The 12,035-nt window shown below is 38.6% G+C and overlaps 1 protein-coding gene and 1 pseudogene across 4 annotated transcripts in view; one reads left to right on the forward strand and one right to left on the reverse strand.

Moving 5' to 3' along the window:
* The window catches only part of COL6A2 (collagen type VI alpha 2 chain), a 37,442-nt gene that overhangs the window by 23,044 nt on the left and 2,363 nt on the right, over window positions 1-12,035 (reverse strand). The gene's annotated exons all lie outside the window — the stretch shown is intronic.
* On the forward strand, window positions 9,124-10,925 carry LOC308617799 (histone-lysine N-methyltransferase KMT5B-like; annotated as a pseudogene). Its single transcript has one exon. The product of its transcript is annotated as a histone-lysine N-methyltransferase KMT5B-like (transcript).

Raw genomic sequence — 12,035 nt, forward strand, 5'->3', positions numbered from 1 at the left:
AATAAAAAAGACAAAGAGTGTTGATCTCATTATATTATTCACTGTTGTGTTGGAAGCCAATGCAATAAGACAGTAAACAGAAACAAAATGTAAGTCTTGGAAAGGAAGAGATAGGAACTGTCCTTATTAAAGATGGGACTGTCTACCTAGAAAATCCAATAAAATCAATTGAACAAAGTTTAGGGGAGAGAGAAAGGGGTATTCAATGAGGCAATTATAAGAAAAAAATACACAAAAATCTACAGATTTTCTTCTATCAGCAACAACCGATTAGAAAACATAATGGAAAAAATACTACTTACACTAGCAAGAAAAACAACCTAAATCCAAGGAATAAATTTGAATCTATGGATGTGCAGGACTTATGAAAAAGAGTCCAAAAATTTCTAAGGAACACAGTGGAGAGACAAATCTTGTTTTTGGATGAGAGACACAATATTTAAGAATATCAGTTATTTCTAACTGAATCTATAATTGAATGTAATTTTGATTAAAATTTCCAATAAAACATTTTGCTTTTTTTGCCATTACGTGTTGACAAAATGAATCTAAGATTCACCTGGAAGAAAAAATAAAAGTAGCTGAGAAAAATAAAAAATGAAGGGTGATGAAACTTGTGTTATCAAGTGCAATAATGGAATACAATTACAGTAATAAAGCATTAGTAGTTTTGGTGCTGGAATGACCAACAGACCACACGGCAATGGCATAACACCATATGAGAACTGAGGAAATGAGACGGCTGCTTTTCAGAGCACTGAGAGAAGGCTGGGAAAAGGGGTCACAATGTGATTAGAAATAAAGTAATCCCACCTCACACAGTACACCCAAATAAAGTCCAAGAGAAGTAAGTAACTGAGTGTAAAACATGGACCAAAAAGTCTTTGAAGGAAATAGAAAAGATGAAATGACAGTGAAATGTCTTATGATTACTCTGCACCAGACACTATGCTACATCTTTTCTTTTAATCCTCACAAGAGCCCTTGTGGAGAGCACACTGGTGCTATTATAATCCCCATTTCGTAGATGAGGAAACTGAGACTGAGACAGGTAACTTGTCCTCGGTGCTCAGATAATAGCTGAGATCCAAATCCAGGCAGCATGGTTCTGAGTCCACACTCATGATAACTGGGCTCCCACATATCACCTTCATTAAAACAAAACAACATGAGCAGAGTGGAAACATACCAAGAGCCAGGCAACCATATTCCCAATGCATGATCAAGATTTCATATTCTTAAGGTTTAAAATTTTTGATGGCCTATTACTGTGTAAATGTTTACAAGTGTAATATATTTTTGTTGTTTTAAACTTTTTATTAATATATAATGTCCTTCTTTGCCTCTTATAACTCTTTTTGATTTAAAGTGCATTTTAATCTGGTGTTAGTATAGCTACCCCTGCTCTCTTTTGGTTCCTATTTGCATGGAATAACATTTTCCATCCATTCACTTCAAACCTATTTGTGTCTTTGGTTCTAAAATGGATCTTTCGTAGACAGCATATAGTTGGATCTCATTTTTTTAACATCCATTCTGCCAGTCTCTGTCTTTTGCTTGGACAGTTTAATCCATTTACAGTTAAAGTAACTACTGATAAGGAGAGACTTACTTCTGTAGTTTTGCTATTTGTTTCCTATGTAGTTATAGCTTTTTTGTTCCTCATTTCCTGCATTACTGTTTTCTTTTGTGTGCAGCTGATTTTTCTTGTAAAACATTTACATCCCTTCCTCATTTCTTTTTTTCTTTTTCTTTTTTTTTTTTTTTGCAGCACGTGGGCCTCTCACTGTTGTGGCCTCTCCCGTTGTGGAGCACAGGCTCTGGACATGCAGGCTCAGCGGCCATGGCTCACGGGCCCAGCTGCTCCGTGGCATGTGGGATCTTCCTGGACCGGGGCACGAACCTGTGTCCCCTGCATCGGCAGGTGGACTCTCAACCACTGTGCCACCAGGGAAGCCTCCTCATTTCTTTTTGTGCATATTCTTTTGGTACTTTCTTTATGGTTACCATGGGATTACATTTAACATTCTAAAGTTATAACAATATAATTTGAATTTATGCCAGTTTAACTTCAACAACACACAAAAAAATCTGCTTCTTTAAAAGCTCCCTCCCTATCCCTTTCAGTTATTGATGTCACAAAATTACATCTTTACACATTTTGTGTCCCAAAACACAAGCAAATATTATTTTTAATGCATTGGTCCCTTAAATTATGTAGAAAACAAAATGTGGAGTTACAATAATGCTAGTTTTAAGAAGAACAGAGCTGGACGAATCATGCACCCTGACTTCAGACTATACTACAAAGCTACAGTAATCAAAACAGTATGGTGCTGGCACAAAAACAGACACATAGATCAATGGAAAAGAACAGACAGCCCAGTGCATAAACTCATGCATGTATGGTCAGTTAATCTATGACAAAGGAGGCAAGAATATACAATGGAGCAAAGACAGTCTCTTCAATAAGTGGTGCTGGGAAAACTGGACAGCTAAATGTAAAAGAGTGAAACTAGAACATTCTCTAACACTACATACAAAAATAAACTCAAGATGGATTAAAGACCTAAATGTAAGACCAGATTCCATAAAACTCCTAGAGGAAAACATGGGCAGAACACTCTTTGATATAAATCACAGCAATATTTTTTTTGGCTCTCTCTCCTAAAACAAAGGAAATAAAACCAAAATTAAACAACTGGAACCTAATTAAACTTAAAAGCTTTTGCACAGTGAAGGAAACCATCCACAAAACGAAAAGACAACCTATTGAACGGGAAGAAGTATTTGCAAATGATATGACCAATAAGGTGTTAATATCCAACATATATAAACAGCTCATACAACTCAACACCAAAAACACAAACAACCCAATTAAAGAGTGGGCAGATTTCACCAAGGAAGACATACAGATGGCCAAGAGGCACATGAAAAGATGCTCAACATCACTAATTATTAGAGAAATGCAAATCAAAACTACAATGAGGTATCACCTCACACCAGTCAGAATGGCCATTATCAAAAAAGCTAGAAACAATAAATGCTGGAAAGGGTGTGGTGAAAAGGGAACCCTCCTACACTGTTGGTGGGAATGTAAATTGATACAACCACTATGGAAAACAGTATGGAGGTTCCTTAAAAAAGTAGAAATAGAGCTACCACATGACCCAGCAATCCCACTGCTGGGCATATACCCTAAGAAAACCGTAATTCAAAAAGAGACATGCACCACAATGTCCATTGCAGCACTATTTACAATAGCCAGGACATGGAAGCAACCTAAATGTCCATCAACAGATGAATGGATAAAGAAGATGTGGCACAGATATACAATGGAATATGACTCAGCCATAAAAAGAAATGAATTTGAGTTATTTGTAGTGAGGTGGGTGGACCTAGAATCTGTCATACACAGTGAAGTAAGTCAGCATGAAAAAAATACCATATGCTAACGCAGATACATGGAATCTAAAAAAAAAAAAAGGTACTGATGAACATAGTTGCAGGTCAGAAATAAAGAAGTAGGTATAGAGTATGGACTTGAGGACATGGGGAGGGAGGGGGAAGCTGGGGCGAAGTGAGAGTAGCGTCAGCATATACACACGACCGAACGTCAAACCGTCGGCTGGGGAAGCAGCCGCACAGCACAGGGAGATCGGCTCCGTGCTTTGTGACGACCCAGAGGGGTGGGAGAGGGAGCGGGGGAGGGAGGCTCAAGAGGGAGGGGATATGGGGATACGTGTATGCGTACGGCTGATTCGCTTTGTTGTGCAACAGAAACTAACACGGTATTGTGAAGCAATTATAAAAAAAGAAATGGGCAGAAGAACTGAATAGACATTTTTCCAAAGAGGAAATGGCCAACAGGCACAGGAAGAGATGCTCAACATTGCTAATCATCAGGGAATTGCAAATCAAAGCCACAATGAGATATCACCTCACACCTGTCAGAATGGCTATCATCAAAAAGAACACAAATAACAAATGTTGGTGAGGATGTGAAGAAAAGGGAACCCTCATGCACTGTTGATGGGAATGTAAGTTGGTGCATCCTTTGTGGAAAATAATATGGAGGTTTCTCCAAAAACTAAAAGTACAACTACCATCTGACCCAGCAATTCCACTCTTGGGTATATATTAGATTAATAATTTTAAAAAATGTATTAGTCTTTCAAATCATACAGAAAAAAAGTGAGTTACATGCCATTGTTACAATAATTATTGTTATAATAATAATAGCTTTATAATTGCTCATGTATTTACCTTTACTGAGAGCTTCATATTTTCATATGACTTCAAGTTACTGTCTAGTGTCCTTTCATTTCACCTGCAGGACCCTCTTGAGCATTTCTTACAGGGCAGGTCTAGCAGTAATGGACTCTTTCAGCTTTTGTTTATCTGGGAATGTTTTAAGTTTGTCCTCACTTTTGGGGGACAATCAGGCTGGATATAGAATTTTCAGGCAACAGTTTTTTTTTCCATTTAGCATTTTGAATTTATCAACACCCTGCCTCTGGTCTCCAGAGTTTCTCACGAGAAGTCTCCTGGTTATCCTATTGAGAATCCCTTGGATATGATGAGTCATTTCTCTCTTGCTGATTTCAAAATTCTCTTTGTTTTTGTCTTTTGACAGTTTGATTATAATGTGTATCAGTGTGAGTCTCTTTAAGTTAATCCTACTTGTCTTGGATGTTTATATTCATGTCATTCATCAAATTTGGGAAGTTTCTTCACATATTTCCTCTGCCCCTTTCTCTCTCATCTCCTTCTGGGACTCCCAAAACAAGTATGCATGTCCTTTAGGTTCTGTTCACTTTTCTTTAATCTTTTTTCTTTCTGCTCCTCAGACTCATAATTTCAATTGTCTTATCTTCAACATCACTAACACTTTCTTCTGTCTTCTCAAATTGGCCTTTGCATCCCTCTAATAAATAACTAAAAGTCATTGTACTCTTCAGCTCTATTACATCGATTTGCATTCTACCTAGGTTTTCTATTTATTGATATTTCTATTTTGTTCATACATTATTTTCTCAACTTTCTCCACATCTTCCTTTAGATCCTTGAGCATCTTTAAGATGGTTGTGTTAAAGTCTTTGTCTAATAGATCCACCATCAGGTCTGTTTCAGGGACAGTTTTGGTTGGTTTATATTTTTTCCTTTGAGTGGGCCATACTTTCCTGTTCCTTTGTTTGCCTTTTGATTTTTTGTTAAAAACTGGACATTTGAATCTAAAATGGTCACTCTGGAAATCAGATTCTTCTCCTTCCCTAGGGTTTGCTATTCTTGATCGTTTGTTTGTTTTCATTTTTATTTTTTGTTTTTGATTGTCGTAGGCTGTCTCTGTGCCAAGGTTCAGCCTGAGGAGTAAAGGTAAGGTCTTCTCATTTCCTTCCTGAGCCTGCACTTTCCCCCAGGCATGTGCAAGTTCCTGTCTAATTTCCCCTGTATATGCAGTTGCTTTTGAATGTCATAATCTTCAATGTCTGGCTCCCAAAAGGAGAAAAAGAGAAAAATGAATGGGGGAAAAAGGTGCCAGCCCTTTAAATCTCCTGGAAGTCAATTCAACCAGAGAGGGAGAGGCTTGCAATGATGAGGAGAAGTGTAACAACAGTGGAAGCCTCAATAAATTTAAAAAGAAAATAACATAAAAAGTATCTTCTCTAATCACAATGGGATGACTTTAGAAGTCAGTAACAGAAGGAAAGCTGAAAAATTCACAAAATTGTGGGAATTAAACAACTCACCCTTAAGCAAACAATAGAATAGGTCAAAGAAGAATCAAAGAAGAATAGGTCAAAGAAGGGAAATTAGAAAATACTCAGAGACTGATAAAAATGAAAACAAGACATAGCAAACATATGAAACACAGTAAAAGCAGTATGAAGAAGAAAATTTAAAACTACAAATGTTTACATAAAACAGTAAGAAAGATCTCAAATTAACAACCTAACTGTACCTTTACAACTTAAGGAACTAGAAAAAGAACAAATTAACAGCTAGCAGAAGGAATGAAATAATAAATACTAGAGCAGAGATAAATGAAATAATAGAAAAACAATAGAGAAAAATCAATGAAACCAAAAGTCAATTCTTCAAAAAGATCAACAGCACTGACAAATGTTTAGCTAGATGGACTAAGAAAAAAAGAGAATACTCAAATTACTAACATCAGAAATGGAAGTGGGAAATTACTACTGATTCTACAGAAATAAAAAGAATTATAAGAGAGTACTATAATCAGTTGTTTGCCAACAAATTAGATAACCTAGATGAAATGGACAAATTCCTAGAAACACAAAACCTACAAAGACAAAACCATGAAGAAATAGAAATTCTGAATAGACCTGTAATTAGTAAGGAGTTTCAATCAGTAACTGAAAATCTCCTGTCAAAGAAAAGCCCTGGACCTGATGGCTTTACAGGTGAATTCTAGGAAGCATTTAAAGTAGAATTAACATCAATATTTGTCAAACTTTTCAAAAAAATTGAAGAGGAGGGAATGCCCCCAAACTCATTCTATGAAGTCAGCATTACCCTGATACCAAAGCCAGACAAAGACACTACAAGAAAAGAAAACTACAGACCAATATCCCTTATCAACCTGGATACAAAAATCATCAATAAAATATTAGCAAACAGAATTCAACAGGACAGAAAAAGGATTAAACATAATGACCAAGTGGGGTTTATTCCTGGAATGCAAAGATGATTCAACATATGAAAATCAATTAATGTAACACACCACATTAACAGAATGAAAGAAAAACCCATCATCATCTCAACTGATGCAGAAAAATCTTTTGATAAAATTCAATATCCTTTCATGATTAAAGAATTCAACAAACTAGGAATAGATGGAAACTACCTCAATATAATAAAAGCCATTTATAATAATCCCACAACTAACATCATACTCAATTGTGAGAGACTATAGGCTTTTGCTCTAAGGTGAGGAACAAAGCAAAGATGCCCACTTTCACCTTTTCTGTTCAACATAGAATAGAAGTCCTATTCTACTTCTAGGAAGTCCTAGCCAGAGCAATTAGGCAAGAAAGAGAAATAAAAGGCATTCAAACTGTGAAGGAAGAAGTAAAATTATCTCTGTTCACAGATGATATGATTGTATAGGTAGAAAATCCTGAAGAGTCCACAAAAAGAAACTCTTACAATAAATGAATTCAGCTAAGTAGCAGGAAACAAAGTCAACACACAAAAATCCATTGCATTTCTATACACTAACAATGAATAACACAAATAACACAAAAAGGAAAATAAGAAAACAATTCTATTTACATTTGCATCAAAAGAATAAAATACTTAGGAATTATTTTTACCAAAGTAGTGAAAGACTCACTGAAAAATATAAAACATTTCTGAGAGAAATTAAAGAAGATATAAATAAATGGAAAGATATTGTGTTTATAGATTGGGAGAATTAATATTAAGATGTCAATACTAGCCCAAGTGATTCACAGATTTAATGCAATCTCCATCAAAATCTCAATAATGACTTTTGCAGAAATGGAAGAAACCACTCTAAAATTCGCAAAGAATCTCAAGAGACCCTGAATATCATAAACAATTCTAAAAGAGAAGAACAAACTGAGGAACAAACTACCTGATTTCAAAATTTACTACAAAGCTACACTAATCAAAACAGTATGGTACTGGGATAAAGGGACATATAGACAAATGGAATAGAATAGAGTCCAAAAATAACCCTCATGGGCCTCCCTGGTGGCGCAGTGGTTGAGAGTCCGCCTGCCGATGCAGGGGATATGGGTTCGTGCCCCGGTCCGGGAGGATCCCATATGCCGCAGAGCGGCTGGGCCCGTGAGCCATGGCCGCTGAGCCTGCACGTCCGGAGCCTGTGCTCCGCAACGGGAGAGGCCACAACAGTGAGAGGCCCGCGTACTGCAAAAAAAAAAACAAAAACAAAAAAACCCAAAAAACAAAAATAACCCTCACGTATGTAATCAAACAATTTTCAACAAGGGTGTCATGACCATTCAATGGGGGAAAAGACAGTCTTTTTCAACAAATGGTGCCAGAAAACTGGATATCCACATTCTAAAGAATGAAGTTGGACCTTACCTAACAGCATACACAAAAATTAACTCAAAACGGATCCATGATTTAAGTGTAAGACCTAAATTTATAAAACTTCTAGAAGAAAACAGAAGGCAAAACTCTTCACAGTACTGGATTTGGCAATGCCTTCTTGAATATGACACCAAAAGCACGAGGAACTAAAGAAAAAAATAGGCATACTGGATTTCATGAAAATTAAAAATAATTGTGCATCAAAAGACACTATTCAGCCTGGTCCAGGGCACTCCTTTTCGTGTCCTTCCACCAGTCGTGGACAGGGTCTGAGCGGTTCACTGGGGGCGGAGATGCATCCTTGGGGAGGGCAGTGAGGCTCTGGGGCTGTGAGGGGAGGGCAGCCTGGCATCAGAGGCGGCAGCGAAGCCTCAGAACACGAGGCTTCGGGACCCAGGATGTGGAGTCCCCAGGCCAGCTGCTGCCTTTGGGACCCCAGGGTAGCACAAGAGGCGAGGTCATTGTAATTCAGGATGCGAAGGGCAGAGCTGATATGCACCATCTTCTGGAATGTCCACCAAGGAGCTCTGAAAATGATGACCTAGCAACCACTTTGGTTCTTGATCCCTATTTCAGTTTTCAAACACACAAAATGAATACGAGCTTTCGGTCTGTTACAGGAAGGCAAGAAGAACTAAAGGAAGTGATTGGACATTTTAAGAAAGATGAGCACTTGGAGAAAGCCGTCAAATGTCTGACTGCAACAACAAAAATGATGCAGGAGGAGCAACTAAGCCCGTGCACCACAACTATTGAGCCTGCGCTCTAGAGCCCATGGGCCACAACTACTGAAGCCCGCATGCCTAGAGTCCATGCTCCGCAACAAGAGAAGCCACCACAATGAGAAGCCCGCGCACCGCAACAAAGAGTAGCCCCTGCTCACTGCAACTAGAGAAAAACCATGCGCAGCAACAAAGACTCAACACAGCCATAAATAAATAAATAAATAAATCAATAAATCAATAAATCAATAAATCAATAAACAAACAAACAAAATAAATTTATAAAAAAATGATGCAGGAGAATTTATTCAAGGAACACGTAATTTACTTGCGAATGTTTGCAACTGACAGTGGATTTGAAATAATGCCTTTAACAGATACTCATTAGAACAAAATAGAGCCAAAATAATTGCAACAAAAGAGTGGCAACGCAATGACAAAATAGAATTACTGGTGAGTTGTGTGGATGAGCTTTCAGAAATTGAGGAGAACATCCTACTTGGACCCAGAGAAAACGACTTCAGTGTTGTGTATTCCAGAAGGAAAAACTGTGCTCAGCTTGCCTTGGTCCTGCTGCATTTACAAACCATGACTGCCGAACAAGTGTGAGGTTGTCTCAGTTGACCAAGACACAGCAAGTGCGAAGCCTCTAAGAGATCCTGAACCTGGAGAAGAAATTCTTGTTATTATGGAGATGGGCTTTTTGGGGGGCAATAATGAGTTCTGCGAGTGTTACACTTGTGAAAGACGGCAACGGGCGCTTTTAAATCCAGAGCGGGACTGCTTGCTTCTGCTCCTGTTATCAATAGCAAATATGGACTCAGAGAAACAGTAAATCTTTAAATAGGCTTAAAAAGTTAGGTGCCAGCAGTAGGAATTCAGTCAGTCTGTCAGTTCTAACGCTGATGCGGATCCCCCTCAGGAATAAAAACAAGGCAAGGTCCTCATACGTTTGAAAGAAACCTTTCCGCGGTGTTGGTTTCTCTGTGATGATATTGTCAGGTCCCGCGAGAAGACAAAGGACGAGGTGGCGTCACACAGGCACACACGTGTTCCACGCCTGGCCAGTCTGTTAGGTTGGATAGTGGACTTGGAGAGTTCATAGCGTCTGGCCTCAAGGCTCCTCACCCCCTTTTTACAACTTGCTTGCCTTTTTCAAAAGGAGCTGATCCAATTCACCAAACCACCAGTTTCCAGACTCAGAATTGTGATAGGGGAGCATTTTGAATGTTGCTCTACTATGACGTGTGGTAACAGCCACTCCTCAAAGTAGCAAGAGAGATGAAGAGGAGAAAGAAGTGAGCTTTAAGATACCAGTGGTGAGTGGGGGTAGGACCTAATGGAAACTGGAGAAAGAGAGAATGAAGAATAAAGAGAAAAGAAAGAGAAGAAAGTCTAAACAAGCAAAAGAAAACACATCATGTTTGTGGAGCTTTGAAGTCCTGGAATCACTGTGATCGCTACTGTTTTTCATCTGGGTGACACCAGTTTTCTCTAGTTGCCCCTAAACAGTAGCCTCTTTAGTCTGACTTGTCTCTGATAGGACTAAAGTGTAAAAGTTTTAACTTGGTGGTCCCCACAGCACGCCTGTTTTGGCACTATAAGTGTCCATACATACCTCTCAGCACCTAAGTACCCTCGGAGGTCTGATTATTTCAGCTCTTCTCCCTGTCTTCAGATGTCTTCAGCCCAACTCTGGGTGTTCCTCTCCACTCCAGAAGATCCCAAAGAAAAGGGAGGGTGTCTCCCATGATGGTGACTGTCACTGCCGTGAAGTCTGACTCTACCTGCGGCTGGGGGTCAGAGGCCAGGGGTGACCTCTGCTGTGGAAAAGTGACACTGTGTTCCTATTCCAGTCTTTGTAACGTCCAAAGTGAACAAAGACAGGCAGTCAGTCTGTCATTTACTGTTGACTGTTGGTTTTAATAATAAATGCAGAACAATACAAAAGAGACACTATCCAGAGAGTCAAAAGGCAGCCTACATAATTGGAGAAACTACTTGCAAATCATATATCTGATAAGGGATTAATATCCAGAATATATAGAGAACTGAAACTCAACAACCAAAACCCCAGCAACCCGATTCAGAAATGGGCAAAGGGCTTGAATAGACATTTCCCTAAAGAAGTTATACCAATGGCCAATAAGCACATGAAAAAATGCTCAACATCACTAATCATTAGGGAAATGCAAATCAAAATTATGATGAGATATCACCTTACACTCATTAGGATGGGCAGTATCAGAAAACAAGAAATGTTGGAGAGATAAGGGGAAATTGGAATTGTTGGTGGAAATGTACAAATGGAGAGCTGTATGGAAAATAGTATGGTGGCTCCTCAAGGAATAAAAATAGAATTACCATATGATCTACCCGTTCTACTTCTGGGGATATACAGACTCAAAGGAATTGAAAGTTGGGTCTCAAAGAGATATTTGTACAACAATGTTCATAGCAGTATTACTCACAATAGATAAAATGTGGAAGCAACCCAGGTGTCCATCGATGGATGAATGGATAAGCATAATGTGGTCCATCCATACAATGGAATATTATTCAGCCTTGAAAAGGAAGGAAATTCTGACACATGCTCTGACATGGATGAAACTTGAGGACATTATACTGAGTGAAATAAGCCACACAGAAAGACGAATACTGTATGATTCACTTATATGAAGTACTTTGAATATCTCAGAAATCATAGCGACAGAAAGTAGAATGGTGGTTGCCAGGGGCTGGGGGAGGGGGGATTGGGGAGTTAGTGTTTAATGGGACAGAGTTTCAGTTTTACAAGATGAAAAGAGTTCTGGAAATGGATGGTGGTGATGGTATCACAACATGAAGGTACTTAATAGCACTGAACTATACATTTAAAAATGGCTCAGATGGTAGATTTTATGTTATGTGTATTTAACCACAATTTTTAAAAGTTAGGGAAAAAAATCTTACAAAGTAGTAAAAAATGAGCACCCATTAGGAAGATGGGGAAATCATAACCAGGAAAGTAACAGCAGTACAAATGGTCAGTGATCGAGCTGCACAAAAACCAAGGACACGCAGACAAACCAACAAGGCACCATCCCTCATCTATGAGACTGGCAAATAGGACAGAAAACCAGACACTGTCCACAGCCAGGGCACCAGGGCCCGTCTCCACTCCTCTGGTGGCTCTGACAACAGTTTGGAAGCCTTGACACTTTT

Source organism: Mesoplodon bidens (genome assembly GCF_964165515.1).
Source record: "Mesoplodon bidens genome assembly, chromosome: 5".
Classification (NCBI taxonomy): Eukaryota; Metazoa; Chordata; class Mammalia; order Artiodactyla; family Ziphiidae; genus Mesoplodon; species Mesoplodon bidens.